This window comes from Triticum aestivum, chromosome 4B (genome assembly GCF_018294505.1).
Source record: "Triticum aestivum cultivar Chinese Spring chromosome 4B, IWGSC CS RefSeq v2.1, whole genome shotgun sequence".
Classification (NCBI taxonomy): domain Eukaryota; kingdom Viridiplantae; phylum Streptophyta; class Magnoliopsida; order Poales; family Poaceae; genus Triticum; species Triticum aestivum.
This window is the reverse complement of record NC_057804.1, coordinates 502,046,548-502,067,046: the sequence shown is the minus strand read 5'-3', so window position 1 is coordinate 502,067,046 and position 20,499 is coordinate 502,046,548.

Here is a 20,499-nt window from a genome sequence, read left to right as displayed (position 1 = left end):
GCATCGTCTGGAGTATTATTTTCTCCTGTCCCGGTATCGCTATTTTTCCCATGGCATGATTTAGAGCAGCACCACGGACGTCGGCACTTTGGCTGCTTCTCAGGAGGCTTATCCTCGACTGGATCCTTTTTGTCATCGCCATTGTTTTCCCTGGGTGTATCCACTATATATACGTCATACGAGGACGTGGTCGTCCAGCACCCTGTGCGCGGTGGCTCTTGCGTCTGCTCCTCTCTGGCATTGTCGTCCATACCATCGATGTCTTCGGAGTCGTAATCGAGCATGTCGGTTAAATCTTTGACAGTTACTATGAAGTGGGTGGTGGGGGGATCGGAATTCTCCACTCTCAGCTTCCAATTCGAACCGGTTATAGTTCGACTGAGAATCCCCAGATAAGGCAAGGGCCTTTAATGAGTTTAGCACATCCTAAAGGTGAGTGCCGGAACATATCCGCAGAGCTGAACTCAATGATCGACGCCTGATCGATAGGTGCGGATGTACGCGGTTCAGAACCTATGGCCGGAGACAAGTCCGAGGTTCCGATGACACATGCCTCATTCGAGGTCGGATCTGTATTCGGCTCCAACGCCGCTGAGTTTGCGGCTTCCGTGGTGGGGTTGAGCTTCCCGTCCTCGGATGGCGCAATCTGCTCCGGATCTAGGGCCAGAGCAGTCACATGCGCTATCCCCTAAGAATGGTCCGATGAAAATTTTAGGTCATGTTCATCGTGGCGGCAGGGTGCGGCTATCATGGGCTCGAATCAGCCGAAGATCAAGTCTCTGCGGATATCGGTGATGTTATTCAATCTTCCAAACCTGACCTGATGGCCAGGGGCGTAGCTGTCGATCTTCTCTAGATGGCCAAGCAAGTTGGCCCGCAGTGCGAAGCCACCGAATACGAAGATCTGTCTGGGGAGGAAAACCTCACCCTGGACTGCATTGTTGTAGATGATTGATGGAGACATCAAAACTTTCTTGTGATGATGCAACGTAACTCTCAATGAAAGCACCAATGTTGGTGTCAAAACCGGCGGATCTTGGGTAGGGGGTCCCGAACTGTGCGTCTAAGGTTGATGGTAACAGGAGGCGGGGGACACGATGTTTACCCAGGTTCGGGCCCACTCCATCGAGGTAATACCCTACTTCCTACTATATTGATCTTGATGATATGAGTATTACGAGAGTTGATCTACCACAAGATCATAATGGCTAAACCCTAGAAGTCTAGCCTATGAGGATTATGAATCTGCCTCTAGGGACTAATCCCTCCGGTTTATATAGACACCAGAGGGGCTAGGGTTGTACAAAGTCGGTTACAGAGAAAGGAATCTACATATCCGCTCGCCAAACTTGCCTTCCATGCCTAGGAGAGTCCCATCCGGACACGGGGGAGATTCTTCAGTCTTGTATCTTCATAGCCCAATAGTCCGGCCCATGTAACACAGTCCGGCCGTCCGAGGACCCCTTAATCCAAGACTCCCTCACTCATTCCTTCTGGGCTGACAATGAGAAGACCACCCAAGAGGATAAGGATGCTCTGCTGATTCCCCTGTCGGATGAGGAGATTTATGACACCATTCATACCGCGAAAAATAACTCAGTGTCAGGCCCTGACGGCTTCTCCATCCCTTTCTTTAGACAGTTTTGGCCCCAGCTATGCAACCTGGGTTGCGTGGTCATCCAGGGTTTCAACTTAGGGACTGTTGACATCTCCCGGCTGAGCTACGCGGTTCTTACCCTCATTCCTAACATCAAGGCTGCTTACAAGATTTCACAGTATAGACCGATTGCCCTCATCAACAACTTTGCTAAATTCCCAGCAAAAGGCTTTGCCACTCGTCTATCCCCCATTGCGCATCAGACCCTCAGTCCTTTCCAGTCTGCCTTTGTTAAAGGCCAGTTCATCTCGGATGGTATCCTTTGCCTACACGAGATTGTTCTTGATATCCGTTCACAGGGCACTAAGGTGGTTATTCTCAGCTAGATTCGAGAAAGCCTAGACTTAGTTAGTTGGAAGTTCTTACGTTAGGTGTTGTTGGCCAAGGGCTTTGATGGGGCCGTGGTTCATAGACTCATGCAGTTGGTCATGGGCGGCCATGCCGCGGTCTCTGTCAATGGGAGGGTCGGCAATTTCTTTGACAATGGTAGGGGCCGGTGCCAAGGAGACCTGGCTTCCCCTTTGCTATTCAACTTCATTGTTGATGCCCTATCTCACATTATTTCGTGGGTGGCGGTGGCTAGACACATCACACCCATTAGCTCTCACCTCGTCCCTTAGGGCATCACTCCCCTCCAGTATGGGGATGATACATCATCATGGTTGAACTTAACAATGAATGCATTGCTCACTTAAAGTTCCTCCTAATATGCTTTGAAGCCTTGTCCGGACTCAAGATCAACTTTGCCAAAAGTAAAGTGATTGTCATAGGTGTTTCGAATGCCGAGGCTCTTAGGTTCGCCCAACTCTTAAACTACTCCCTTGGCTCTTTCCCTTTCAAGTATCCAGGTCTCCCTATTTCCCCTGATAAACTGTTGATGAGAGATTTTGCCCCAATGGTCATGAAGGTGGGCAATCGGGTTATGCCTAGGAGAGGCAGGTACAACACTCAAGCGGGCAAGGTTGCTCTTATCAATGCTTGCCTCTTCTCCCTCCCCATGTTCATGATGGGTCTCTATCTACTCTCTAGAGGGACTCACGCAAGTTTTGACAAGCACAGGGGTACCTGCTATTGGAATTCGGCTGATAACAAGTGCAAATATAGGATGGTGAAGTGGAAACTTATTTGCAGACCCGAGAGCCTTGGGGGGGGGCTGGGAATCATCGACACATCTGTTATGGATAAGTGCCTTATCATCAAGTGGTGGTGGAAAATTATGACCGCCTCGGAGCCCCCTTTATGGCTTAGTATTCTCAAAGCTAAATATTTCCCTATATCAAGTCCCATGTTTGCTCCATTGACGGGTGGATCTCAATTTTGGAAAGATCTCGTCAAAGTGCGCCTAGTGTTTCAACCTTAGCTAAATTCATGGTCCAAAATGGCAAATCTACCCGATTCTGGTTGGATTGGTGGTATGGGGAGTCCAGTCTTGCGATGGCATTTCTTGTTCTTTTTTCTTATTGTCCGGATCCGGAGATCTCTATCTCTGAGCTCTCCGAGAATAACTAGGACCTGGACCTTCGTCGTTCTCTATCTCCTAAAGAGTTGGATGACTGGCAGTGCCTTGTTGAGGGAGTCCTGGACTGTGGGGTCCTCGGGGAGTCGGCCTATGTGACATCGGCCAGACTGATGGGCCATGAAGATACGAGATAGAAGGACATCCCCCGTGTCCAGATGGGACTCTCCTTTGCATGGATGGCGAGCATGGCGTTCAGATCATGTACCTTCCTTTCTCTATAGCCGACTTTGTACAACCCTGGATCCCTCCGGTGTCTATATAAACTGGAGGGTGTAGTCCATAGGGAGGACAATCATGCAAGCTAGACATCTAGGGTTTAGCCATTATGATCTTGAGGTAGATCAACTCTTGTAATCTTTATACTCATCAAAGTCAATCAAGCAGGAAGTAGGGTATTACCTCCATTAAGAGGGCCCGAACCTGGGTAAACATTGTGTCCCCTGCCTCCTTGTTACCTTCGATCCTTGGACACACAGTTCGGAACCCCCTACCCGAGATATGTCGGTTTTGAAACCAATGTTGGTGCTTTCATTGAGAGTTCCACTGTGTTGTCACCAGAAGGCTCGATGGTTTCACCAATCATCTACAACAATACCACCCCGAGGGAGACTTTTCTCCCCGGCCAAATCTTCGTGTTCGGCGGCTTCGCACTGCGTGCCAATTTGATTGGCCATCTGGAGCAGATCGACAGCTACGCCCCTGGTCATCAGATTAGTTTCAGAAACCTAAAGTTCGTCACTGATATCCAAGGAGACTTGATCTTCCAAGGGTTCGCGGTCTCAACCACAGCTCCGGCCTTAGATACATAACTCCTGCCAAGTCCGGAGACGGGAGTTTAGAGCCCGCGGGACTCTCTGTAGCCATAGAGCTTAACACCGGAGATACGGAGGGGATCGTTTCACCGGCCGGCCTGGAGTCACTCTAGGCTCCTTATATCCTCATCGAGCCGGACTCACCTCTGTACACCAGCTCCGAACTCTCAAGGTCTGTGTTATACGAGCTCAGCCAGTGAACTCCTATCCCGCCCCGCTCCACAGATTCTCGCTTCCCTGTCCAAAACCTCGACCTTAAATGAGGTTCTGGACTTAATGCGATCTCTCGCCATTATAGAGGAATCTCTGCTGAACTATGCCCAGCCCGCACTAGGGGCTGAGGGCGGGGAATTTTATGTCCCACTCATTACCCACTTCATAGCCATTGTCTAAGACTTAACCGACATGCTTGATTATGCTTCCGAAGATATCGACGACATGGACGACGATGCCGAAGAAGAGCAAAGCCATAACCCGACGATTACCGGCCGCTGGACGGCTACTTCCACATATGCCGTGTACATGGTGGACACCCCCAAAGAGGATGACGGCGAAGGAGGGAAGGATTCAGTCGAAGACAAGCCTCCCGTGGCACCACCAAAGTGTTGACGTCAGCGGCGCCGCTCTAAATCGCGGTGCAAAAAAGACAGCAATACCGGCACCGAAGACAACAATACTCTGAACAACACTGAAGATCAAGAAGCCCCTATTGAACCAACATCCGAGCATGATGATTGGGAGGAGGGGCAAGTCAATCCCAATGATCCCATCGAGAACGAGGGCTCAGAGGATAGTAATTACGTACCGATCTCCGAAGAAGACAAGAGCCTCGGCAACGAAGAATTCATCGTGCCAGAGGAACCCTTCAAACAAGAGCACTTTAAGCGCCGGCTAATAGCCAGTACAAGAAGCCTGAAAAAGAAGCAGCAGCAACTTCAACCTGATCAGGATCTGCTCAATGACAGATAGACTGATGTCCTGGCAGCTGAGGAGTACGACCTCGAACGCCCAACCAAGAGTTACCCGAAGCGCAAGCTGCTACCCCAATTCGACGATGAGGCCCCAGAGCCTAGACCGCCCATGCATAACGCTGCCGATGGAGCTGACCGACCACCACACGGCTGGAACAGAGCAGCAACTCAAGCCGAACACCCGCCTACACCACCCCGCTGTAAAGGTAGAGAGACAGGAGCTGCAGGATACACTTACGACCTACGAAAGGACCTGGATAATAGATCCGGTCAGACTAGATCAATATATGGATCAAGGGGGCGGGCCCCAGCGCGAGAAGATGGCCATCAAGCCTGGCGCAACAAGAACAACTCCACCTGGGCTGAAAACTGCATACAGACTCCATCCAAACTGCGTCGGGACGTGGCTCGATATAGAGGCGCCGCACACACCCCATGCTTCACTGATGAGGTCATGGATCACCAGTTCCCAGAAGGGTTTAAACTCATGAATATCGAATCATATGATGGCACAACAGATCCCGCAGTATGGATTGAATATTTTCTTCTCCACATTCACATGGCTCGCGGTGACGATCTACATGCCATCAAATACCTCCCTCTCAAACTGCCGGGGGTTGGGTGCGACATATGCCAAGGGATGGCTTATCATGGTGGGAGCGAGTAGAGCGCCGCCGGTGCCCGGAAGCGGGATGAGGCGTAGACACGAACGCCGGCGTAGTTTACCCAGGTTGGGGGCTCTCCTTGGAGATAATACCCCTACTCCTGCTCTGTGGGGTCTCCGCATGATCACTAAGGCACTAGTGAGTACAAGGTGCTCCTTGAGCTGTATGTTAGAGGTTGAAGGAGGCAGGTCTAGCTCTCTCCTTCCTTTAGGTATGAGTCTAAGTCTATCTGGTTCGGAACCCTTTGCATGGGTGCCCTGGGGGGTTTATATAGGACTACCCCCAGGGGTACAATGGTAACTTGGCCGGGCTCTGGGCCTGGCTATCCGTGTCTCTGGTTGTCGGCTTCTCCGCCAGCAGCTGGGTCCCTCCGCCTAGCGGGTCCTCCGACTGGTCTGGTACGGAGACGACAGGCCGCGCCCGCCGCTGGCGGGTCTGGTTGGTGAATGATCACTATAGCCATGGTGCTAATGACGCAGGCTTGGTCAGGGGAGTGTGGCTACAGTCCCGCCGCCTGGTAGGAGATCACTATAGCCACACTGCACCCTGTCTGGTTGATGTCACGCTGTCTTCGGGGGAGTGTCCGGCCGCCTGATGGGCACCGGCCTCCTGTAGTTCCTGCTGGTCCAGCGCCAGCCGCCTTCCGGGCTCTCTCTGCCCCGTAGGGCCTGCCGCCTGCGGGCCGTACCCGATAGGCCGTCGTGGGAACGGTGCTCCACCGGTCAGTAGTGGCGTAAAGGGGGAATGACAACAGTGCCACGTTGTGCGGAGATCTCCGCCTGTACGGGGCATTCTAGCCATGCCAGGCCCGGGATCCGGGGGTACGGGGCTACACTATAGCCTCTCCCGGTCTTGTCTTCTTGATGAAGGGTACAGACTTTGAGGGTGCCTAGTGGCCGCCTGCCAGAGGCCGGCCGCTCCGGAGGCCGTCTGCTAGGAGGCGGCCTGTCTTGGTGCCGTTTGCTGGTGCTAGGCCGCCTTCGAGTAGCCGGCCGTTCGGGCCAGCCGGCCACCTGAAGGCGGTGCTCCATTCTGGGGTCTTGTGGGTCGAAGCCGGCCCAAAGTCTTGAAAGGCTCAGGGACTCGGGTGCGCCTACCCGTGGCCCAATACTCCGACAGTAGTCCCTGAAGCCGACGAGGCGCCGCGACCGATCGGTCATGAAGCCTCGATGGCTTCCCTCCTCGCCGTGCTTTGGTGGATCGCTCGGTCTGCCTTGTGGGATGCCGACTGCTTGGGGCTATTTTGACAAGGCGGGCCTGCTTGTTGATTTCGAACACCGAGGCGGGAAACAGGTGGCGTGCCTAATAAGCTTCCTCAGGCACGCCGCCCGCCACGAGCGCGCCACACGGCGCGCGTCAGCCCGGCCAGCCTGCCACCCCACGCGCCTGATGGGACATGACCAGGGGCCGGGCCTGCCACTACCCTACCTCGGCACGCGGGCAGATCCGCTGTGCCGAGGCATGTGGTTGCGATTCCCGCGGGAGTTACTGCGCAGTAACCCCGTGGAGTAATCGAGGGGGGCGTGGGGTCGTGGGCACAATCAATCCCATGATCCCCATGTCCCATCCCCTCGACTTCGCTGCTTGGGGGCTATAAGTAGGGGCGACCGAGGAGTGAGGAGGCTAGCGCACTCCTCTCCCCGTCCCTCTTCCTCCTCTCCTCACTGCTGTCTTTGTCCTGCCACGACGCCGCCGTGCCTTGCCGTCATCGAGCTCCTCTTCCTCGCGCAACTCCGCCCGGACACCATGGCGCGCGAAAAGGGAGGCGACTGGGATGGCTCAACGGTGATCGATGATCACCTCACCTTCCTTCGAGCCACGTGTCGGATGCCCAACGCAGCCTTTGTCAAGGTGCGGGTGCCGCCGCGGGAAGAAATCTCGCCGGTGCCGCAGGGGAACAAGCGGATAGTCTTCCGCTCGCACTTCCTCCACGGCTTCGGCCTTCCGGCAAGCAGGTTTCTCCACACCTTCTGTCAGGACCCCGACTCGATGCCACATCGATCTAGCATGTAACACCTCATATCGCTTTGCGGCCTCACGCACGGTATCCCCACGGGTGTCGCCTTACCTTTGCCCGGGACCGTTTGCGCATTTTGGCACACGTATATGATGGTGTCGCTAGCATCCATATGATAAAGAGCCCGGGCTGACATGGCTAGTCGTAAACCCAAAGTGGCACTAACTTACAGGGACAGGCATTCATGACCCAGCATCGAACGTGTCAGTCATCAGCGAGTGAATCCAGGCTGTAGCACTGGGCTAACAGGACTCCGGTGAACCGGGCTGTAGCGGGCTAGCAGGACTCCGGTATTCATCGCGTGACATTTCCCCGAAGGGACAGACACAGGATCGAAGAAGGACACATGCCGGCCAGCCTAAGTGTTCCGGAGCAGTAGCAAGCTACCAGGGCTCAGTGGAAGCACTAGGAGACATTTCCCGGTAAGAGAGGCTACTAAGAATAAACAACTAGATAGTCAGATCCCACACATAGCAATACACATTACACGTACGCATAACATGCAAGTATGTGCTGTACAACATGGCATCACATCATAACTCAACAACTCATATAGATAAAGGCTCAGAAGAGCCGTCATAGCAATTATTGCAAACAGGGGTCACTAGACCCATCATACAGAGCATACAAGCAACAAGCGGAAGCATTACATGTCTGGGTACAGACATCTACAAATGAAAAAGGCTGAAGAGCCTGACTATCTACAACATCCGATCAAGATCGTAGCTGAGGTACTAGCTACTAGTCGAAGTCCATGAGAACCCTAGTAAGACCGAAGTCTCCGCTGCAAAAACATAAATAAAGCAACATGAGTACAAAGGCACTCAGCAAGACTTACATCAGATCCTATCATACATGCATTTGTATCAAGAGGGTAATGTGGGGTTTAGTTGCAGCAAGCCAGCTTTGACTCTATGGCTATCCTATTCTACGACTACCAGAAGCTTTTGAGGTGAAACAACGAACACGAGTCCACTAATCACCATACAATACACTACTATGGATTCGTCCCCGTCTCCCTACGAGAAGGCCATCCATAGCACTCACACTTGTCTTGAGCATTTTATAGTATCCACTTCAAGTTGTCTATGTACCATGTAAGCATCCAAGAAGTCCATAACCGCGGACCCGGCTATTCGAATAGATCATGTTAACCCTGCAGGGGTGTACTTCTTCACACACGCTCTCGCCACTTACCGCCATGTACACGTCATGTACCTCAGCAACCTTCAAGCGGAAGCCTGGCGAGGGTGTCGGCCACGACCTGACTAACCACACAAGACTCTAGTCCAGGTTTATCGCCTATTCGGGTTCCATCCGCAAGGAGATCCGGCCGGGGTGTCGCTCACGGCCCCAAACAATGTGAGCAGGGTTCCCGAGCCCACCAACCGGGTGCCACTCGGTACACCGTGCCACGTGTGCCTAGTCTGTCCCAAGCCCACCCTGCCGGGTGCCACTTGGTAGAAAAATAGCACTACCTACAAACACCAGAAACTAGTTGCGACTCCTGGACAGAGACCAAGTTGGTTAATAAGTCGAGAGGGGCACTTAAGCATTCCAATGTGTGGTAGTATCGAGTCATTGGACAACATACATAGAACTCAGTGCTTAAGGACGGTTCCAGCGAGACAACCCACCATGTACTCCTACATGGCCTCTCACCGCTACCTTTACCAAATCGTGTTCACACACTTCACTCTCAGCATCAGAACATATCGTGACACTCCAATTCATTCCCAATGAATCAGACCTGACACAACTCTAAGCAATAGCAGGCATAGCATGGTAGGAACACATCAGTGGCTTCAATCAACTCCTACACATGCTAGTGGGTTTCAACTATTTACTGTGGCAATGACAGGTCATGCAGAGGAATGGGTTCAACTACCGCAGCACAAAGTAGCAGATGAATCGTTGTTGTCCTAATGCAATAACTGAGAGCAGGAGCGAGAGAGTAGGGTTTTATCAAAATGAACAAGGGGCGTTGCTTGCCTGGTAAATCAACAAGGGAGGCACTGCTTCACAGACAGGTACTCTGGAACGTCTTCGGAGCAGGACCTATCGAGAAGGAACGGTGCCGGCAATCAATACACAATCATATGCAACAATATGATGCATGAACATGGCATGTAGATGTGATGCTGTTGAGCTAATGCAACTAGTGTTCAATTGGTTTGAAGTCCATTTGAACCAAAGGTTCAAATGCATTTCTAAATTAGGTCTCTTATATATGCCATAATGTGTTTTCCCATATTCAGCATGTATAAGTTGGTTTTTCATGCATGAAACTAGTACAGATGGAAAGGTTGCATTTTTCTGATAATTTTTCATATATAAATTATTTTAATCTGAGCTACGGTTGAATTGATATGAATTTTTGAAGTTTAAATCAATTTCTGGAATTTCCTGATTTAATTAAATCCAGAATTTATATACTGCGCCAGCATGACGTCAGCACGACGTCAGCGGGTCAACGCGGCTGTCCAGGGTCAAACCTGACGTGTGGGACCCACACGTCAGTGACACTGGGGTTAACCCCGAGTCAAACCCGGGCTGACTAGCTTTGACTAAACCCGGGGCCCACTGGTCAGCGTCAATAGGTGGGGGATTAGTGACTAATTAGCTAAGCCACGTCAGCCCGCCGGAGTTCTGGCCGGCGGCGACCATTAGCGCGGCGGCGACTCGCCGGACTTGCGTTACAGACGGCGTTTGATCGCGCGAAGACCACCGGGGCGTAGCCCGTCTTCGTCCGCAACCAGGGGAGCTGGTTGGGGGGCTGCGGGGGCGCCGGAGCTCGCCGGAGCAAGCTTGCGGCGGCGGCCGGAGCTCGGCTGTGTTCGGGGACGCGGCTGCAGCGTGCAAACGCGCGAACTAAAGCGCTAGCGGGGCACTACGAGGTGCGTCGAGAGTGCTAGGTGCACTGGCGTGGCCAAAAGGTCACCGGAGCAACGCCGGCGACAAGCTCGAGCGGAGGCGAGCTTCGGCCATGGCGGAGCTAAGGCCTAGACGGTGCAAACGGACACGGGGAGGAGGGGGTTCGGTGCGGGGGCTCACCGTGGAACCAGCGAGCGCGAGGGCGAGGTCGGGGATGCCTGGTAGCTCCCGAATCGCCGGCGAGGATCCACGGCGGCCGGAGTCGAATTTGGCGACGGCGACGGCTCCACGGGGCACTCCGGCTTGCGTGGCTCAGCGAGGAGGTAGCTGGCGACGAGGCGGAGCTCCTGGGGACGACGAGGAGGCGAGGGGGAGGCGGTGGCTATGGCAACGGCGAGCGATGGCGGCGGCTGCGCTCGGGTGCGCTCGGGGAAGAGAGAACCAGGGAGGAGGGAGAGCGAGAGGGAGGGGAAAAAGACCGGGGCGGCTGCGTGGCGACGTGCGGTCCATCCAGAGCGGCGAGGGGAGGACAGGCAGGCAGGGAGGGAGGAGGCGTGGCGCGGTGGCGCGCGCGCGCGCCGGCCACACTCCGTTCCCCTGTCGGGAAGGAAGACGACAGAGGAGGGGGGGCCAGGTGGGCTGGGCCACCTCCTGGCTGGGCCGGCCTGCTGCTACTGGGCTGCGCAGGGGAGAGCCCCAGGTAAGCACAGGTGAGGTTTTCCTGTTTTTTTTAATTCCCTTTTCTATTTTTATCTGACATTTGTTTGGTTTAATAAAATACTAAACCATTTTATTTGCTTATGCCAATTTTTATAGGGGCTAAGGGTATTATTCCAGGGCTCCTCAACAAAAGGCACAATTTTTGAACATATATTTCAGATATATAATAATATATGTCCATAGCAAATAATTATCGAATTAATCCAAATGGCCAAAATAAATATCCATGAGCTCCTAAAAATATTGTTTTGATTTTTATCTCTGTCCAATATTTTTAGAGGGCATCATGAGCATTTTCTTGGACCCTTTGGAGCAATTTTTATTTGGGTCATTTTTTTTAAAAATGATTCTGAGGGTTCCACCAATCCTCATTTCAAATTTAAATGAAATTTAAATATGACGCACAAATAGCTAGCTAGCCTAAGTCATACCAGACTAGGGATGTGACAACTCGCCCCCACTTGAAAGAATCTCGTCTCGAGATTCAGGGGTCGACAGAAAGAAAGCGGGGTACTCCAGTCGAAGACGATCTTCTCGCTCCCAGGTAGCTTCTCTCTCGGAATGATGAGACCACTGAACTTTGAGAAACTTGATGTTCTGACGTCGAGTAACACGCTCTGCTTGATCAAGAATGCGAACCGGGTACTCTCGGTATGTGAGGTTATCTTGGAGATCAAGCGTTTCGTGGTCCACTCCGCGGATGGGATCCGAGAAGCAACGCCTGAGTTGAGAGACGTGGAAGACATCATGAACTCGAGAAAGATGTGGGGGTAGTTCCAATTGGTAGGCAACCTCTCCTCGTTTAGCGAGAATGCGAAAGGGACCAATGTATCGAGGAGCCAACTTGCCCTTGATACCGAAACGATGGGTACCCTTCAAAGGAGTAACCCGAAGGTAAGCTTGGTCGCCAATCTCATAAGTCATATCCTTATGATGACGATCGTACTGGCTCTTCTGACGAGACTGGGCTGTTTTCAAATTCTCACGAATGATGCAAACTTGCTCTTCTGCCTCGTGGATCATATCCGGTCCAAAGAATTGTCTTTCACCGGTTTCTGACCAGTTCAAAGGTGTTCGACATCTTCGTCCATAGAGAACCTCAAAAGGAGCTTTCTTGAGGCTGGATTGGTAGCTATTGTTATAAGCAAACTCGGCAAAAGGAAGACATTTCTCCCAATCCATACCGAATGAGATAACGCAAGCTCTGAGCATGTCTTCGAGAATTTGATTGACCCGTTCCACCTGACCACTCGACTGAGGGTGGAAAGCGGTACTGAAGGAAAGATGGGTTCCCATGGCAGTTTGGAAACTCTCCCAGAAATGAGAAGTGAAAAGGCTGCCACGGTCTGAATTGATCTCTAGTGGAACACCATGCAGTGACACTATTCGAGAAATATATAAGTCAGCAAGCTGACTAGCAGTGATATTTTCTCGAACAGGAAGGAAGTGAGCCACTTTGGAAAGACGATCAACGACTACGAAGATAGCGTTATTCCCTCTTTTGGTCCTGGGAAAGCCGGTAATGAAGTCCATACCAACTTTATCCCATTTCCATTCAGGAATAGCTAAAGGCTGAAGGGTGCCAGCAGGTCTTTGATGCTCTGCCTTAACGCGACGACAAACGTCACATTTAGCAATGAACTCAGCGATTTCTCTTTTCATCCTAGTCCACCAGAACCTCTGGCGTAGGTCCTGATACATCTTAGTACTACCGGGATGAATCGTGAGAGGGGATTCATGCGCCTCCTTAAGAATCAATTGTCGCAGATGTTGATTCTTGGGAACCACCAAGCGATTCTCAAAGAAAACAACACCACGATCATCCATAGAGAAACATCCACCAACTCCCTTCTTAATGTTTCTCTTAATGCGTATAACCCCCCTATCAAACTTCTGGTCAGAGATGATCTGATCCTCAAGGGTAGGTTTCGCCACCAAGGTAGAAAGGAATCCGCGAGGAGCAATGTGAAGGTTAAGCTTACAGAATTCCTCATGGAGAAGTGGTTGGCCTTGCTGCAACATGAGATTGTTGCAATAGGATTTACGACTTAGAGCATCAGCCATGACATTGGCTTTGCCTGGGGTGTAGGTAATCCCTAGATCATAATCTGTGATTAACTCCAACCAACGTCTTTGCCTAAGGTTCAGATCCGGTTGGGTGAAGATATACTTGAGACTCTGGTGATCGGTGTAGATCTCGCAACGTTTACCAAGGAGGTAATGTCGCCAGGTCTTGAGTGCATGGACTACGGCTGCAAGCTCTAGATCATGTGTAGGATAATTCTCCTCATGTGGATGCAACTGTCGGGATGCATAGGCAATCACATGACGACCCTGCATAAGGATGCAACCTAGTCCCTGTCGTGAGGCGTCGCAGTAGATAATAAAGTCTTTGGTGAAATCCGGTGGCACAAGTATGGGAGCAGAAGTCAGGCGTCTTTTCAGTTCCTGAAAACTGTACTCACACTGTGGGGACCACTCGAACTTTTTATCTTTCTTGAGAAGTTCCGTGAGGGGTTTGGCTACTTTGGAGAAGTTTTCAACAAAGCGGCGACAATAGCTGGCTAGACCAAGGAAACTCCTAACTTGTTTAACGGTCTCAGGTGGAGTCCAATCGAGAACGGCTTGAACTCTCTCGGGATTGACAGCAATGCCCTTACTAGAGATTACGTGGCCTAGGTAGGTCACTTCTGGCAACCAAAATTCACACTTGGAGAACTTGGCATAAAGGCGGTGTTCTCTGAGTTTTTCTAACACAAGTCTAAGATGTTCGGCATGCTCTTCCTCATTCTTCGAGTAAATAAGAATATCATCGAGGTAAACCACGACGAACTTATCTAAGTACTCCATGAAGATCGAGTTCATCAGGCGGGAGAATGTGGCTGGGGCGTTGGTTAGGCCAAAGGACATGACGGTGTACTCGTACTGACCATAACGAGTAACAAAAGCTGTCTTGGGAATGTCCCCATTTTTTATCTTGATTTGATGGTAGCCTAACCTTAAATCCATCTTGGAAAAGACTGAGGATCCAGCGAGCTGATCATACAGGTCGTTGATCCTGGGAAGCGGATACTTGTTCTTTATCGTGACCAAATTAACGGGACGATAATCTACAACCATCCGGTCCGTACCGTCTTTCTTCTTGACGAAGAGGACGGGGCAAGCCCAAGGAGAAGAACTAGGACGGATGAAACCCTTTTGCAAGGACTCATCGAGTTGTTTCTTAAGCTCGGCTAGTTCTAGGGGTGCCATCTTGTAAGGTCTCCGGGAGATTGGAGCTGTTCCTGGGATAAGATCTATGACGAACTCTACATCTCTGTCAGGGGGAACACCTGGCAGTTCCTCTGGAAAGACATCCGGAAAGTCACGGACTACCGGGATATCTTCAAGGTCTGGAAGAGGGCTGGCATTAAGAGAATAGAGCTGACGCTTTGCAACTCTAGTGGAGACGGTGACTATCTTGCCAGATGGGTGTGTAAGTTGAACAGATCTTGTGTAACAATCAATCTTGGCATGATGAGCTGTCATCCAGTCCATACCCAAGATGATGTTAATATCTGAGGACTTGAGGGCTACAAGTGATGCAAGGAATACAAGTCTGTCAACAAGGATTTCGTTACCATGGCTTACACTAGAGGTTTGCCATTTGGATCCAGGAGTTTGGATGACTAGCGGAGTTGGCATATCGCAAAATGACATGTCGTGCAAACGAGCATAGCCTTCAGAAATGAAGGAGTGAGATGCTCCAGTATCGAATAGAACTGATGCTGGGTGACAATTGACGAGGAGTGTGCTAAGAACGACATCTGGATCATCATGAGCGTCTTTAGCTGAGACGTGATGCACACGTCCACGTTCAGTAGGGGCTGACTTGACACTGATCATCTTGCGTGATGGCTTAATACAGCCAACAGTCTTCTCGGGCTGGGGTGGAGCATAACTAGTCTGAGAGCAGTCACGTGCATAGTGTCCTGGCTTCCCGCATGTGAAGCAAGTCCCTGAGGTTGGACGTGGACCCGCACTGACAAACGGTCTACCAGTAGGCCCGGGTGGAACATACGACTGAGCTGGAGGAGGCACCACATAGGATGGCCTCGGTGCATATCCGGAAGGAAGAGCGGAGTTTGGAACCCAAATCCGGCGCTTCTGGGAGCTAGAGCCAGAGGAGGATCCCAAATCACGGGTGTGCTTACGAGACTCCTCGTAAGTGAGCTGAGCTGTCTCTGCATTAATGGATTTGTTCACAAGGGCTTGGAATGTATCACAATGATGCAGGTGGAGATCACGACGCAACTTGGGGTTGAGACCCTTCCGGAACTTAGCTTGCTTCTTGGCGTCCGTGGACACTTCTTCTGTGGCATAACGGGCGAGGTTCTCAAACTCTCTGCTATAAGCATCAACAGCCATCTTACTCTGGGTGAAACTACAGAACTCTTCTCTCTTGCGATCAAGAAGGGCCTGGGGAATGTGATGCTCACGAAAAGACTCAGTGAAATCCTTCCAGGTAGGAATCTGGCCGGCTGGAAGCAAAGTCTCATAGTTCTGCCACCAAAGACTAGCAGGACCTTCCAGGTGGTATGTGGCATAAGTGACCTTGTCATCTTCAGCTACGTTCGCAGAACGCAGCTTATGGGTGATGCTACGGAGCCAGTCATCTGCATCGAGTGGCTCGATGGAATGATGAAAAGTAGGTGGGTGCAAGCGAATGAAATCATGAATGGTAGCAGACCCTTTGAACTGATGTGCGGTGTTCTCCTCGATACGTGCCAACAAACGATTAGACTCACGCTTGTTCCTCTCCATCTCTAGCATGAGCTCTGTCAACGAAGACTGGTTGGGAGGATCCTCATCCCTACCATATCCATGGTTCTGGCTACGAGCAACGGAACTTCGCTTAGCCGATGACATCCTGAGAAACGAACCAAGGACGGAATCAGCATCAACTATGGACTGTAGAATGTAGGACAAGGAGTTAGTATCACTCGAACTCCTAGGGCAATTCCGGCAGCATAACGGCAGTAAAATGCTCAGAATGAGACATCATACTAAAAATGGGGTAGTACAACAACTCAACATCACCACTCAAGGTTCTGGGATAGTACTAAACAGACTACACCGGAAATACTCAAAACTGGGTATGACTCTGATCAACCAGTCCTATGGGACTACGGAGTAGTAACACGTGATCCTGATAGACGGAAGAGAAGCCTAGTTCCTTAATCCCGTCGGAAAGATAGGATGACTCAGATCAGAAGGCCATGAGGTAAAGGAGTAAAAGAGCCTTACGTTCCTTCCCACAATCAATTCCCTTACATAACTAAAGAATTTCTAGACTCAACTTCGACCAGAATGGCTTGGTAATCCTACAGGCAGTCAGGCTCTGATACCAAAACTGTCAGGACCCCGACTCGATGCCACATCGATCTAGCATGTAACACCTCATATCGCTTTGCGGCCTCACGCACGGTATCCCCACGGGTGTCGCCTTACCTTTGCCCGGGACCGTTTGCGCATTTTGGCACACGTATATGATGGTGTCGCTAGCATCCATATGATAAAGAGCCCGGGCTGACATGGCTAGTCGTAAACCCAAAGTGGCACTAACTTACAGGGACAGGCATTCATGACCCAGCATCGAACGTGTCGGTCATCAGCGAGTGAATCCAGGCTGTAGCACTGGGCTAACAGGACTCCGGTGAACCGGGCTGTAGCGGGCTAGCAGGACTCCGGTATTCATCGCGTGACATTTCCCCGAAGGGACAGACACAAGATCGAAGAAGGACACATGCCGGCCAGCCTAAGTGTTCCGGAGCAGTAGCAAGCTACCAGGGCTCAGTGGAAGCACTAGGAGACATTTCCCGGTAAGAGAGGCTACTAAGAATAAACAACTAGATAGTCAGATCCCACACATAGCAATACACATTACACGTACGCATAACATGCAAGTATGTGCTGTACAACATGGCATCACAGCATAACTCAACAACTCATATAGATAAAGGCTCAGAAGAGCCATCATAGCAATTATTGCAAACAGGGGTCAGTAGACCCATCATACAGAGCATACAAGCAACAAGCGGAAGCATTACATGTCTGGGTACAGACATCTACAAATGAAAAAGGCTGAAGAGCCTGACTATCTACAACATCCGATCAAGATCGTAGCTGAGGTACTAGCTACTAGTCGAAGTCCATGAGAACCCTAGTAAGACCGAAGTCTCCGCTGCAAAAACATAAATAAAGCAACATGAGTACAAATGTACTCAGCAAGACTTACATCAGATCCTATCATACATGCATTTGTATCAAGAGGGTAATGTGGGGTTTAGTTGCAGCAAGCCAGCTTTGACTCTGTGGCTATCCTATTCTACGACTACCAGAAGCTTTTGAGGTGAAACAACGAACACGAGTCCACTAATCACCATACAATACACTACTATGGATTCATCCCCGTCTCCCTACGAGAAGGCCATCCATAGCACTCACACTTGTCTTGAGCATTTTATAGTATCCACTTCAAGTTGTCTATGTACCATGTAAGCATCCAAGAAGTCCATAACCGCGGACCCGGCTATTCGAATAGATCATGTTAACCATGCAGGGGTGTACTTCTTCACACACGCTCTCGCCACTTACCGCCATGTACACGTCATGTACCTCGGCAACCTTCAAGCGGAAGCCTGGCGAGGGTGTCGGCCACGACCTGACTAACCACACAAGACTCTAGTCCAGGTTTATCACCTATTCGGGTTCCATCCGCAAGGAGATCCGGCCGGGGTGTCGCTCACGGCCCCAAACGATGTGAGCAGGGTTCCCGAGCCCACCAACCGGGTGCCACTCGGTACACCGTGCCACGTGTGCCTAGTCTGTCCCAAGCCCACCCTGCCGGGTGCCACTTGGTAGAAAAATAGCACTACCTACAAACACCAGAAACTAGTTGCGACTCCTGGACAGAGACCAAGTTGGTTAATAAGTCGAGAGGGGCAGTTAAGCATTCCAATGTGTGGTAGTATCGAGTCATTGGACAACATACATAGAACTCAGTGCTTAAGGACGGTTCTAGCGAGACAACCCACCATGTACTCCTACATGGCCTCTCACCGCTACCTTTACCAAATCATGTTCACACACTTCACTCTCAGCATCAGAACATATCGTGACACTCCAATTCATTCCCAATGAATCAGACCTGACACAACTCTAAGCAATAGCAGGCATAGCATGGTAGGAACACATCAGTGGCTTCAATCAACTCCTACACATGCTAGTGGGTTTCAACTATTTACTGTGGCAATGACAGGTCATGCAGAGGAATGGGTTCAACTACCGCAGCACAAAGTAGCAGATGAATCGTTGTTGTCCTAATGCAATAACTGAGAGCAGGAGCGAGAGAGTAGGGTTTTATCGAAATGAACAAGGGGGGTTGCTTGCCTGGTAAATCAACAAGGGAGGCACTGCTTCACAGACAGGTACTCTGGAACGTCTCCGGAGCAGGACCTATCGAGAAGGAACGGTGCCGGCAATCAATACACAATCATATGCAACAATATGATGCATGAACATGGCATGTAGATGTGATGCTGTTGAGCTAATGCAACTAGTGTTCAATTGGTTTGAAGTCCATTTGAACCAAAGGTTCAAATGCATTTCTAAATTAGGTCTCTTATATATGCCATAATGTGTTTTCCCATATTCAGCATGTATAAGTTGGTTTTTCATGCATGAAACTAGTACAGATGGAAAGGTTGCATTTTTCTGATAATTTTTCATATATAAATTATTTTAATCTGAGCTACGGTTGAATTGATATGAATTTTTGAAGTTTAAATCAATTTCTGGAATTTCCTGATTTAATTAAATCCAGAATTTATATACTGCGCCAGCATGACGTCAGCACGACGTCAGCGGGTCAACGCGGCTATCCAGGGTCAAACCTGACGTGTGGGACCCACACGTCAGTGACACTGGGGTTAACCCCGAGTCAAACCCGGGCTGACTAGCTTTGACTAAACCCTGGGCCCACTGGTCAGCGTCAATAGGTGGGGGATTAGTGACTAATTAGCTAAGCCACGTCAGCCCGCCGGAGTTCTGGCCGGCGGCGACCATTAGCGCGGCGGCGACTCGCCGGACTTGCGTTACAGACGGCGTTTGATCGCGCGAAGACCACCGGGGCGTAGCCCGTCTTCGTCCGCAACCAGGGGAGCTGGTTGGGGGGCTGCGGGGGCGCCGGAGCTCGCCGGAGCAAGCTTGCGGCGGCGGACGGAGCTCGGCTGTGTTCGGGGACGCGGCTGCAGCGTGCAAACGCGCGAACTAAAGCGCTAGCGGGGCACTACGAGGTGCGGCGAGAGTGCTAGGTGCACTGGCGTGGCCAAAAGGTCGCCGGAGCAACGCCGGCGACAAGCTCGAGCGGAGGCGAGCTTCGGCCATGGCGGAGCTAAGGCCTAGACGGCGCAAACGGACACGGGGAGGAGGGGGTTCGGTGCGGGGGCTCACCGCGGAACCAGCGAGCGCGAGGGCGAGGTCGGGGATGCCCGGTAGCTCCCGAATCGCCGGCGAGGATCCACGGCGGCCGGAGTCGAATTTGGCGACGGCGACGGCTCCACGGGGCACTCCGGCTTGCGTGGCTCGGCGAGGAGGTAGCTGGCGACGAGGCGGAGCTGCTGGGGACGACAGGGAGGCGAGGGGGAGGCGGTGGCTATGGCAACGGCGAGCGATGGCGGCGGCTGCGCTCGGGTGCGCTCGGGGAAGAGAGAACCAGGGAGGAGGGAGAGCGAGAGGGAGGGGAAAAAGACCGGGGCGGCTGTGTGGCGACGTGCGGTCCATCCAGAGCGGCGAGGGGAGGACAGGCAGGCAGGGAGGGAGGAGGCGTGGCGCGGTGGCGCGCGCGCGCGCCGGCCACACTCCGTTCCCCTGTCGGGAAGGAAGACGACAGAGGAGGGGGGGCCAGGTGGGCTGGGCCACCTCCTGGCTGGGCCGGCCTGCTGCTGCTGGGCTGCGCAGGGGAGAGCCCCAGGTAAGCACAGGTGAGGTTTTCCTGTTTTTTTTAATTCCCTTTTCTATTTTTTTCTGACATTTGTTTGGTTTAATAAAATACTAAACCATTTTATTTGCTTATGCCAATTTTTATAGGGGCTAAGGGTATTATTCCAGGGCTCCTCAACAAAAGGCACAATTTTTGGACATATATTTCAGATATATAATAATATATGTCCATAGCAAATAATTATCGAATTAATCCAAATGGCCAAAATAAATATCCATGAG